Source organism: Ursus americanus, chromosome 22, assembly GCF_024610735.1.
Source record: "Ursus americanus isolate L20-20 chromosome 22, mUrsAme1.1.p, whole genome shotgun sequence".
Taxonomy (NCBI): Eukaryota; Metazoa; Chordata; class Mammalia; order Carnivora; family Ursidae; genus Ursus; species Ursus americanus.
In genome coordinates this window covers 54797016-54810452 of record NC_142148.1, presented here as the reverse complement: position 1 = coordinate 54810452, position 13437 = coordinate 54797016, and positions in this window count along the sequence as shown.

Below are 13437 nucleotides of genomic sequence, written 5' to 3'. Positions count from 1 at the left end.
AGCAATTGCTGGATCATGTGGTTGTTCAATGTTTAACTTTTTGAGGAAACCCCAAACTGTTTCCCAGACTGGCTGCACCACTATGCATTCCCACAAACAGGATGGGAGGGTTCCCCTTTACGCAGAACATTATCTGCTGGCAATTTAATAAGAGGAAACAAAACCTCTGTGAGATGCACCCAGGGTCAGGCAAGCAGTTGCAGACTTCACCCCAAGGCTCCCGATGCCAACCCCTTGAAGCCACTAGCATGCCACTATCCAAAAGAATTCCCAGACTCTCCTTCTGACTCCACCACTGAAGAAACTACAGAGAGAATATGGCACCTCAAAATATCGAGATAATACATTTAGTAAAACTAGAAAGTCAAGCTCAACTTTTAAACAGGAACAGGCCCATTTGGATAATTTTGAATTTTCCCTCCACCCTAATTTTAACTGTTCTGATGAATAAACTAAGCAATGATGAAACATCACCTTTGTCAAATGACATCATCCAATTCTGTAACAGATGAAAAAACGCCACCTAACTCTAGATGCTGGCCACTCAACCATATCTTAGGCCCAATTGAATAAACACTGTTAGATGAAGGAACAAATTAGATGCTATAAACAGGCACAGAGTGAATCTCACCTTCCCTTTCTAATAAAAGAGGGTTCCTAGGAAACAGATGGTCAAAATACATTTGTAAGCAATAAATGGATAGAGAAATTGTGATCCCCTGCAAAGTTCTACCTGCAGGGAAACTAAGTACTTTTTGCACCAAACCCAGAATGCTGACAGCTACTTCAATTTTACTTTGTGGCCCAACTAGAGAAAAGAGAAAAGCCCAGGAGGTTTTGGGATAATGAGAGGTTATACCTCCAGCCCTGACATAGATAGGACATTTTGCCAAACATACCTGTGCTTTCTCTGAACACTGGCATCCTGTGACAAACTGCCTCACTGACTCCGATGCTGACGTTCAAAACCTCGGGTGTCTTGGAGCCAGAGCAGAGAAGTGCCATCAGCTGGGGAGAAGAAGGCACCTCTGACCTAAACCCTGCACACCTGCTTCGGTTTCTGGGCGAAGGGGCAACACATACTTGTTGTTTAGCAGTAATTATCTTCATTCTCAATAGACCAATGACCTTGCCTTTTCTGGAAAGAAGACTTACTCTTCTAAAGAAACCCTCAATTTGTCTATTCCCAATGCAACTAGCATGGGGTCTGGTTTACTCCCGCCTCCAGGCCCCCACCTGGAGGATTTTCCTGCATGATTCTAATAGCCAATTACCACTAACCCGGGGGCACAGGGGGCATAATGCTGAAGTTGGGGGATGGCTCTGGGGCTTGCTACTGCCACACCTGTGCCTGGGGGACCAGGGCACACCCTGCTGAACTCGGGGTACTGCTCAAGATGAATCACCTGCACTGTGTCAGAGAACTGAAGGTGCGGATTGTGTGAGGTCCTTTCCCGCACTCTTCCAGGGGAACAGGGGAAACCCTGAAATTCTGCAACCCATCCCACAAAAGCTCAGGTGAGCGGGCAACCTGGAGTTCATGGGTATGGAGAATAACGCCAGTTGAGGACATGGGGCAGAAGAGACTTTAAAGGGAAAAAGAAAACTCACCTGAGTCCCCACAATGAACCCTCTCCATGTGCCCTTCCAGAACCCTGCCTCCCACCTGGGGCACACCCTACCCCGGACCCCCACCCCAATGCATGCTGCTCACTCACCAGCAGGGATCTCCACAGGGCAACTCTCTCTCTCTCAGTGCCCCTTCTTCTGCCCCAGGTCTGCAACCCACTGCAAATCTGGGACCGCCCACAGTAATGTAGCTCCACCCCCAAGTGGTGAATGGTCTGGGAGGGTGGTGCCTGAGCTCCTTGGATGCTGGGCAACCCGCCCTCAAGCCCCTGGAACCCTGAAAGTGCAGGGGGTCCAAGAGGCGCCTCCTCTACCCAACACCAGGGACAGGCATGGGTGGACTCGTGGGCTGGGGCCCCCACACACACCTGGCCCCTTCCAGGGACCCCTCTAGCTGCAGACCACCCTCAGAGTCCTGCCCCTTCCCTTTGTGCACCAGCCCTCCCTGCTGGGGTGTGCCTGGTTCTGGGCAAGGTCAATGACTCTCAGACCCTCCAAGACTTGGGCTTTAGGAAATGCAATGATTTCATGCATTTTCAGTATGTACATGTCAGTATGACTTTAATCTTATTCGAGCCAAAGAGGTTCTTTATTTTTTCTTATCTTTATGTTGGCATTTTTGGTTATTGTTTTCTTCTCGAAGCAGATGTACAACATGTGCTTGGCGCAGAAATAGGGCCCATGCATTCAGGTTTTGCCCAGTCATTTTGAGCTGGGTAAAATGTTAAAGGATAGCTTCCCTGGGAGCCCAGGATCAGGGCCCACAGATGATATAAGATAAAAATTACTTTTATCATTATAATTACTTCTAAATGGAGGAATGTGAGACAAAAGCACCTTTCACAAGAGTACCAAGAAATCAAAATGATGTCCACAGAAGGCTACCTGCTCCATGGTCAGCACAGGTAACAGAAGTGTTCACAGTCTCTGGACTCCTGCCCTTCTCCTGCCCAAATCTCTGAAGCACACAGACCACTTAAAATCAGAATTGTAGAACTGCTAAACACCGTAGAGATGTCTGGCAGCATTCCCTTGGACTGCAGAATAAAACACAGTAGCTCATTGTCACAAACTAATTTCAACATGAAGTGCCCCCTGGATGCACTAAGTTCTTTCTCTGCAAATGTTGACTAATGTAAGTCACAGTCATACCATATAAACACTAGGATGGCTGGGAAGTCACCGTAGGTAAGGCAATATTTTAGCCATGTTTATAAGCATTGGCTCACTTTGTAGAAGAGGCTGAGCTGAGTGTTTTTAAATACTATTTCAGACCTGTTTTACAGCACCCTCTGAACATACCTGAGCCTGAATCGACTAAAAAAGATAGTTGGTTTCAATAACTTTAATACCAGAAAAATATTATACTGTCTGTATTCCTAAGGATCTTTGAGTATCTTACCCAGAGGTCCTCCACTGAGAGAATGATCTTAATGATCACCATGGGCAGATGTGAAAAGGCCCGCTGAAATCATTCCAGTTGTCCACATGACAAGAAAATCCTGATACTTGATAGGTTTCCAGATCGAGAAGACCAGAGATAAGAGGGAAATAGTACCCTGTATGGAACAACAAGGGATTTGGAGTCAATTTGGGGATCCCACTTAGGTTTCTGACAATAAAATCCTCTGTGACTCATATCATCTGAGTCCCTGTCTAACCACATGAAGATGTGCCTAAAAATATCTACACCCTAGTTTGAGGTTTAAGAGGCAAAATGCTACAAAGAGCCAGTATGATGTCTTTCAGGAACAGGTGCTCAGGAAGCCATAATTGCTATTAGGTCTATTTCTTTTCCAGAAGAAAGAACACATGTTGAATCCATATTCCTAATAGATGACTCACCAGATGATTTTCAAACCTGAAGGAAGGCCAAGAAGTCGCTCTTGTGTCATATTTCACTCAGAAATCATGTTGTGGACTGGTGAGGACAATACGATAGCAACGTCATCACTAAGAGTTGGGAGCTTCTAATTTCCATACGGCCATGTTGACCCCCTTAGCTCAGAGCCACCAGAAAGGGCAGCTGGGGAGGGGGCACCGTCTTCACTATGAGTGGGGAGCTTCCCATTTCCATATGGCCATGATGACTCCCTTAGCTCAGGGCCACCAGAAAGGACAGCTGAGGGGGAGCACAGGCCAAGGCTGCCTGGTGTGGCTGGGTCAGGCAGAACTCTGACTTAAGGCTCAACTCCTGTCTGGGTTATTATAATGCTCTTCACAAAGAAAGTGCCATTGTGTGTGAGCCCTCATGTAGAAAAGGTTCAGAATTTCCATTGAGATTCCCTCTCTGACCTTTAGGATATGTAGCAAAGTTCCATTTAATTTTTAAACATTGAAGGACTTCCTGGTTTTCTTTTTGCTATGACTGTGGCTCAATTCCCCTGTGGTCTAAGAATAGAATCTAGTTAATTTCAGGGTTTAACATTTGTAGCCTTGATTCGTGGCCCCACCTATCATCTATTTGGGTAAAGAGTCTATGACCACTTGAAAATAATGTATTCTGCACTTATTATGGAATGTTCCCTATATGTCAATTAGGTCATATTTGTTACCAATGTTTTGTCTGCTTTTTCTGTCAGATGTTGAGAAAAGTATATTAAAATCTTCAAACAATGCTGCTCTATCCAATGTTGCATCGGAGAATCTACCAGTGTTAGAAGGCAAGAGAAACAAAAAGTATAAGAATTGAGGGGATAATTGTGACTATTCACAGATAACACGATTGTGTACATAGAAAATCCAAAACAGTCTATAAATACCCTATTAGAATTAAAATGCAATTTATAAATTTGAGATGGATTGTGCTTCCCATTGGACAGTTTCTGAAAGAAAACGTAGAACCTGTCAATCTTGGGGTAGGACATAGTGTTCACTAACCATTTAAAAGAATTCAGTGGGACTTCATAAAAATGTGACATTTCTCCTTATGTTATGACCATAAGAAAATGAAAAAGTGAACCGCAGGCTGGGAAGTAAAGATTTGCAATACACACACTGACAAAGACTTGTCAATAAAGAATTCCTGCTCATCAACCATAAAAAGTCTATTTATAAATGAATACTTAACAAAAGATTGACTGATGGCCAATAAAACAGGAAAGGGTACTCTACAGTATTATTTTCACGAAGAGCAAGGCCTTTCCTAAAATGAAAACATACACACAAACCAGTATTCCCTAGATGGATGACGTCATTATTTCTGAGGACAGCTTGAAGAACAGACTAGCATCAAAGTAAAGTGATGGAATTCCTGACACTCAGAGGATGGACAATTGACCTCAAACTACAGTACAATTTCAAGGCATCATTCGGTCCTCTGAAGGCAGACAACTACCACACCCCTTCCTACACCACACAGGTTTCTTCCCAACCCCTACCATAAAAGAAGATGAGAAACAGATAGGACTAGTAGGAAATAGCAAAAATCACATGTGGGGATTATCCTGAAACACACTGATCACATAACTAGTGTAAGGAAGTGTAGGGAACTGACAAGGACAGAGACTCAAGAGGTACTTCTTTGGGAAATGCTGTCTGAAAGCGTCACACGCTGGTACCAGCTAATGAGGGCTCTGAGCATACCCTAGGGTTTGCTCACAAGGGTCTGCAACACCATCACTGAGGACTGAAACTCTTCAAGACCTCAAAGCTTGCCTGATTGACTATTGGACTAAGAGATTCCCATGTTCTGAAAACAGATACCAACTCATTGAAAGGTTCACCTGGGCTCTCTCGGAGGCCCTACAAGAAGCTGAACCATTCACTGAAAATCAATTACACACACACACACACACACACACACACACACACACACACACACGTCATTTCACCAATTACTTAAACATTCAAGGTTCTTCCTACCTTTTCTTTTTCACATTGATATTTATTCTCACATGAAATGTCATCATTTCTAATGAATACTGATGTCAAAATAGAGATCCATTGACACGATATTCACAAAATGGAACTTCCCTGCTGTCATTTTCAATATAGCGTTTTTTAAAGTTCATACATATTTTAGGTTTTTGGTAACTTATACAGGAGAAGATCAGCACTGAAAAACTCTAAATACTGACAATGAGTTTTAAGCCCAGAGAACAAAAATTATCCAATTTCATAGATAATAAGGAACCAAAGGGAAAGCATGGAAGCTGTAGTCGAATAATTTTACACATATGCATCCTCTATTATTCTACTACTGAGGGGCGTGTTTTATTACCACTATGCATGCATCAATTGTCTTCCACGTGGACCTTCACAGGTATAATGAATTACTACAGTAGAATGAAATGACTGGTAACTACTTGGCGGCATCTATAATGAACAATTCAATTTCGATCTTATATTTGGTGAACTTCCACTGTCTGTCCCCTTAGACAATGGACCCTAAACAGAAGGGGGAATGAACCACGAGAGACTATGTTCACTGGGAAACAAACTGAGGGCTTCAGAGGGGAGAGGGGTGGGGGATTGGGATGGGCCAGTGATGGGTATTAAGGAAGGAACATATTGCATGGAGCACTGGGTGTTATATGCAAATAATGAATCACGGAACACTACTCAAAAACTAAGGGAATACTGTATAGTGACTAACATATCATAATAAAAAATTATTATTAGAAAAAAAATTAAAGGTAAAAAAAATACAGCTTTTCTGTTTCAAGAACAATCACAATTGAGAAAAAACTAACTTCCAATCCCTAAAGCAAAACACAGACCAAGTTCCATTTCACTCCCCTTTATTCACATTCTCTGTGGGTTCTAAGCTATTTCCCTACCTCCTTTCCTGCTCAGCAGGGATCCCAGGCTCGATCCCAGAACCCTGGGATCATAACCTGAGCCAAAGGCACATGCTTAACTGGCTGAGCCAGCCAGGAGACCCAGCCATGTTTCTTAAGCAAAAGGACACTTTCTCACAATGCCTTCACATGACTTCACATGGTACCAGAGACCTGCATTTGCCTCTAGGAGGTTGCAGATGAAGGCAATTGCAAACTCTCACAGTGGTTTATCAAATACAATGACCTGCCTGGTGACAGTGAAACTCTTATGAGCCCATGAGAGGGTGCTGTGACACTCAGCTGTGGCTGGGCTGGCACAGAGAACCAAATCCATTTCCCGGCCTGATGTCTGTGAGGAACAGATGCCCCCACTGTGAATGAGACCGTGCCACTGAGCTGTCCAGAGATGGCCATCCTCACAGAGGATGAGGATAAAGGACAATGCCTGAGGAGACCTCATCTGTCTCTTTTATCTTTTCCTATTTTTGACAGTGGACAAATCACTGCCTAGGAGTCCCCAACTACCTTAGTCTCATCTGTGAATGGCCAAGAGGTTTTACAAAACACTTAAGATTTTGACCTCACAAATGCCCACAACCACTTACCATAGGGATTCAACATTAAGCAAAGATACTGTTCGTTGGAAGAGAGGTCCTGCCCACTGTTGTTTCTCACTTATATGCTCATCTTCCTTACCTCATGGTAACATAACCACCTTGATTCCTGCTTCCGTCTTCAGGAAGGCTGATGTGACTTGAAGGGCATTACCCTGACATTGTTCTTTCTTAGCAATAAGATGTGGACATTTCCCTAGTCCTACACACCCAAAGTTGAATCAGAATCAGGATTGTGGAGGCTGATGAGAGTTGAAGGTGTTTTCCTGTACAGGTTGGTTTATTACCAATAAGGATGGGTCAGAGTCCTCGAAATTCCAGAACCTTTTCATTAATGCTTCCTACTCGTGAAAGATGATGTACATTGGTCTTTCCCTGTATAGTGTGGTGACTCAGAGAAAAGTGCTTAACCCTTTCGTCAGACTTCCACAACCACTTTGGGGCTGGCTTCCATATTCACAAAGGATGATGTTAGGGCTAAGAGGGTTCCTGTACACTGTTATTTCTTACAGATAAGTGTATGGCATTTTTGTTACATTGCCAGAGCCACATAGCGCCGGGCTTGCCGGCCTCCTGGGGACGAACTCTAACCCTAGTTTGGCCCCCGAGGGGCCCCTCCCAAGGGGCCTGGCGCCACAACGCCGGGGATTGGGGACCCCCGAGCCCAGCACCTGATGTACCCTGCCGCCCCGCCGCCACATGAGGCGCTAGGGGCATTGCCAGTCCTTCAGAATGACAGAACGTGCATGACCCTCCGAGTCACCTGCGACATTCGAAGGCACCCTGAGCCAAAGCCAAAATGCTCTGGCCCACGGTCCCGCTTGCCAGCTACCTCACCTCGACCCACACCTCCATTCACCGCACATGTGCGGAACCACCTGGGGGCTAACCTGGGGGCTAACCCTAACTCTAGATCGGCCCCCGAGGGGCCCGTCCCAAGGGGCCTGGCGCCGCAACGCTGGGTATTAAGGACCCCCGAGCCCCAGCACCGAAATCACCCTGCCTCCCCGCCGCCACCCGGGCCGCTAGGGGTGCCGCTGGTCATTCAGGGCGGGTGAACGGGCAGGGCCCTCCAAGCCCATGGTGACCTTTGAAGGCCCCCACATCCAAAACGCTTGAGCCCACGCTCCCGCTCCTCAGCGCCCTGACCTCTGCCTGCCCCTCCGCTCGCTGCAGAGCCGGCGGATGAGGCCTGCCCTCCTCCTGGGGGCTACCCATAACCCTAGGTTGGCCCCTGAGGGGCCCCTCCGAAGGGGCCTGGCACCACAATGCCTGGGATTGGGGACCCCCGAGCCCCAGCGCCGGACTCACCGTCTTGCCCCACCACCACCCGGGCCACTAGGAGCCCCGTCGTTCATTCAGGGAGGGAGAACAGGCAGATCACTCTGAGCCCCTGGTGACCTTCGAAGGCTCCCCGCACCAAAACGCTTGGTCCCATGCTCCGGCTCGCCAGCACCCTCACCTTGCCCCACCCTCCACTCACCGCACAGCTGGCAGATCGGGCCTGCCGGCCTCCTGTGGGATAACCGTAACCCTACGTCGCCCCAGAGGGGCTCCTCCCAAGGGGCCTGGCGCCGCAATGCCGGGGATTGGGGACCCCCGAGCCCCAGCCACGGACTCACCCAGCCGCCCTGCTGCCACCTGAGGCGCTAGTGACGCCGCCAGTCATTCTCAGCGGGAGAACGGGGAGGGACCTCGGAGCCCCCGGGTCCTTCGACGGCCTCCCGCGCCAAAACGCTTGGTCCCCCGCTCCCGCTCACCAGCAGCCTCACCTCGCACGCCCCTCCGCTTGCCGCACAGCCGGCCAATCATGCCTGCCAGCCTCTTGGTTGGTAATAATAAAGCTAGTTCAGCACCCGAGGGTCCCCTCTCAAGGGGGCTGGCGCCACCACGCCGGGAATTGGGGACACATGAGCCCCAGCGCTGGACTCACCTTGTCCCCCCGCTGCCACCCGGGCCACTAGGGGCCCCAAGGATCATTCAGAGCGGGAGAACAGGCAGGGCCCTTCGAGCCCCCGGCGACATTCGAAGGTCCCCTGCGCCAAAACGCTTGGGACCACGCCCCGCTCCACAGCGCCCTCACCTCGGCCCGCCCCTCCACTTGCTGCACATTGGGCAGACCAGGCCTGCCGGCCTCCTGGGGGATAAACCTAACCCTAGGTCGACCCCTGAGGGGCCCCACACAGCTGGTGTTTCGGGATTGCCAGCCTCCTGAGGTCTAACCCTAACCCTAGGACAGCCCCCGAGGCGTACATCCCAAGGGGCCTGGCGCCACACGCCGGAGATTGGTGACCCCCGAGCCCCAGCGCCGGACTCACCCTGCTGCCCCCCCACCCCCAGGGCCTCTAGGGGCACCGCCGGTCATTCAGGGCGGGAGAATGGGTAGGGCCCTCCAAACCCCCAATGACCTTCGAAGGCCCCCCGCGTCAAAACGCTTGGGCCCACGCTCTCGCTCTCAAGCACTCTCACCTGGGCCCACCCCTCCGCTCGCCGCACAGCTGGGTGATCTGGGCTGCCGGCCTCCTGGGGGCTAACCCTAACCCTAGGTCGGCCCCCGAGGTGCCCCGCCCAAGGGAACTGGAGCTGCAATGCCTGTGATTGGGGAACCCCGAGCCCCAGCGCTGGACTCACCCAGCCGCCCCGCCACCACACGGGTCGCTAGGGGCGCCGCAAGACATTCAGCGCAGGAGAACGGGCGGGGCCCTCCGAGTCCCCTCGTCATTCGAAGGCCCACTGCGCCAAAAGGCTTGGGCCCACGCTCCCGCTGACCAGTGCCCTCACCTCGGCCCGCCCCTCCGCTCACTGCACAACCGGCGGATCGGCCTGCTGGCCTCCTGGGAGCTAACTGTAACCCTAGGTCAGCTCCCAAGAGGCCTGGCACTGCAACGCCGGGGATTGGGTACCCCTGAGCCCCAGTGCCGGACTCAACTTGCCGCCCCCAGGCCACCCTGGCCACTAGGGGTGACGCGCGACATTCAGGGCGGGAGAATGGGCAGGGTCCTCCAAGCCTCCAGCGACTTTCGAAGGCCCCAGCGCCAAAACGCTTGAGCCCACGCTCCCACTCGAAAGCGCCCTCACCTTGGCCCGCCCCTCCGCTCCCCGCACAGCTGGCGGATGGGGCCTGCCGGCCTCCTGGGGGCTAACACTACCCCTAGGGCGGCCACCGAGGGGCCCTTCCCAAGGGACCTGGCACCACAGCGCCAGGGATTGGTGACACCCGAGCCCCAGCCAGGACTCAATTTGCCGTCCCGCCGCCACCTGGGTCGCTAGGGGCACCATCGGTCATTCAGGGCTGGAGAAAGGGCAGGGCTCTCTGAGCCCCTGGTGACTTTTTAAGGCCCCCCGCTCCAATATGCTTGGGCCCATGTTCCCGCTCGCCAGCACCCTCACCTCGGCCCTCCCATCCGCTCGCTGCAAAGCTGGCATATCGGGCCTGCCGGCCTCCTGGGCACTAGCCCTAACCATAGGACAGCCCCTGAGGGTCCCTTCTTAAGAGGCCTGGTGCTGCAAAGCCAGGGATTGGGGACCCCCGAGACCCAGCTCCGGATGCATCCTGCCGCCCCGCAACACACGTGCCTCTAGGGGCGCCACCATTCATTCAGTATTGGAGAACTGACAGGGCCCTCCGAACTCCCTCCGACCTTCGAAGGCACACTGAACCAAAACGCTTCGGCCCAGGCTCATGTTCACCAGCACCCTCAACTTGGACCACCCCTCTGCTTGCCGCACATGTGGTGTATCGGGCCTGCCGGCCTCCTGGGGACTAACCCTAACTGTAGGTCGGCCCCCGAAAGGCCCTTCCCGAGTGGCCTGGCACCGCAACGTCGGGGATGGAGACCCCGAGCCCATGTGCCAGACTCACCCTGCTACCCTTCAGCCACCCGAGCCTCTAGGGGCCCCACTGGTCATTCAGAGCGAGAGAACGGGCAAGGCACTCTGAGACCCCGGCGAATTTCGAAGGCCCCCCACACCAAAATGCTTGGGCCCATGCTCCCGCTCACCAGTGCCTTCACCTCGGCCCACCCCTCCGCTCCCGCACAGTATGCAGATCGGGCCTGCCGGCCTCCTGGGGGCTATCCCTAAACCTAGGTTGGCCCCTGAGGGGCCCCTCCCAAGGGGCCTGGCGCTGCAAAGACAGCAATGGGGACCCCTGAGTCCCAGTGCCGGACTCACCCTGCCGCACAACCACCACCCGGGCCGCTAGTGGTGCCGCCGGGCATTCAGGGTGGGAGAACGGGCAGGGCCCTCCGAGCCCCCGGCGACCTTTGAAGGCCCCCCGCGCCAATAAGCTTGGACCCACGCTCCCGCTCGCCAGCGTCCTCACCTTGGCCCACCCCTCCATTGGCCGCACAGCCGGCAAATCGGGCCTGCCAGCCTCCTGGGGGCTAACAATAACCGTAGATCAGCCCCCGAGAGGCCCCTCCCAAGGGGCCTGGAGCCCCAACGCTGGGGATTGGGGATCCCCGAGCCCCAGTTCTGGATTCACCCTGCGGCCCCACTGGCAACCGGGCTGCTAGGGGCGCCGCCGGTCATTCAGGACAGGAGAAGGGGCATGGCCTTCCGAGCCCCCGGCGACCTTCGAGGGCCCCCCGCGCCAAAACGCTTGGGCCCATGCTCCCACTCGCCAGCACCCTCACCTCGGCCCACCCCACCATTTTCCGCACAGCTGGCGGATCGGGCCTGCCGGCCTCCTGGGGGCTAAGCCTAACCCTAGGTTGGCCCCAGAGGGGCCCCTTCCAAGGGGCCTGGCGCCACAACGCGGGGATTGGGGTCCCCTGAGCCCCAGCGCCAGACTCACTCTGCCTCCCCGCTGACACCGGGCACACTGGGGCGTCGCTGTTCATTCAGGGTGGGAGAACAGGCAGGGCCCACGAGACCCCGGCGAACTTTGAAAGCCCCAAGTCAAAACGCTGGTGCCCACGCTCCTTCTTGCCAGCACCTTCACTTCAGCCCACCCCTCCTCTCGCAGTCTAGCTGGCATATCGGGCCTGCCGGACGCCTGGGAGCTATCCCTAACCTTAGATCGGCCCACGAGGAGCCAATCCTAAGGGGCTTGATCCCGCAACGCCGGGGATTGGGGACACCCAATTCCTAATGCCTGACTCACCCTGCCATCCCACGTCACCCGGGCCCCTAGGGGCGCTGCCGGTCATTCAGGTCGGTTGAAGGGGCAGGGTTTTCTGAGCCACGGGACATTCAAAGGCCCCCGGAGCCAAACCGCTGTGGCCATGCTCCCGCTCACCAGCACCCTCACCTCGGCCCGCCCCTCCGCTCGCCCCACAGTGGTGTATTGGGCCTGCCGGCCTCCTGGGGGCTGACCCTACCCTAGGCCGGCCCCCAAGGGGCCACTCCCAAGGGGACTGGCGCCGCAATGCCTGGGATTGGGGACCCCCTACCTGCAGCGCCGGAATCACCCTGCCACCCCGCGGACACCGGACCCGCTGGGGCATCGCGGGTCATTCAGGGTGGGAGAACGGGCAGGGCTCTCGAGAACACAGCGACGTTCGAAGGCCATCCGCGCCAAAACCCTGGGGCCCATGCTCCCACTCACCTGGGCCCTCACCTCAATCCGCTCCTCCGCTTGTCGCACAGCCAGCGAATCGGGCCTGCAGGCCTCCTAGGGGCTAAACCTAACCCTAGGTCGGCACCAAGGGGCCCATCCTAGGGGCCTGGCACCGAAACACATGGGATTGGGGACTCCCGAGCCAACGCGCCAGACTCACCATGCCTCCACGCCACCACCCAGGCCGCTAAGGGTGCCGCCAGTCGTTCAGGACGGGAGAAAGGGTAGGATCCTCAGACCCCTGGCGACCTTCGAAGGCCCCCCGCGCCAAAACGTTGGGTACCATACTTCCACTCACCACCGCCCTCACCTCGGCCCACCCCTCCACTCGCCCCACAGCCATCGTATCGGGCCTGCTGGCCTCCTGGGGGCTAACCCTAACCCTAGGTTGGCCCCCAAAGGGCACTCCCAAAGGGCTTGGCACTGCGACGCCGGAGATTGGGGACCCCCAAGCTCCAGCGATGTACTCAACCTGCCTCTCCGCCGCCACCCGGACCACGTGGGGCGCCGCCAGTCATTCAGGGTGGGGGAGCGGGCAGGGCCCTCCGAGCCCCCTGCGACATTAGTAGCTCCCCCACGCCAAAACGCTGAGGCCCACGCTCCCGCTCTACAGCGCCCTCACCTCGGCCCGCCCCCCCTCTAGCCACACAGATGGCGGATCCGGCCTCCCGGGCTCCTCGGGGCTAACCTTAACCTTAGGTGGGCCCCAGAGTGGCCCCTCCCAAGAGGCTTGGTGCTGCAAAGGCAGGGATTGGGGACCCGCAAGCCCCAGCACCAGGCTCACACTGCCACCCCGCCAACACGCGGGCCGCTAGGGGCGCCGCCGGGCAATCAGGGCAGGATAACT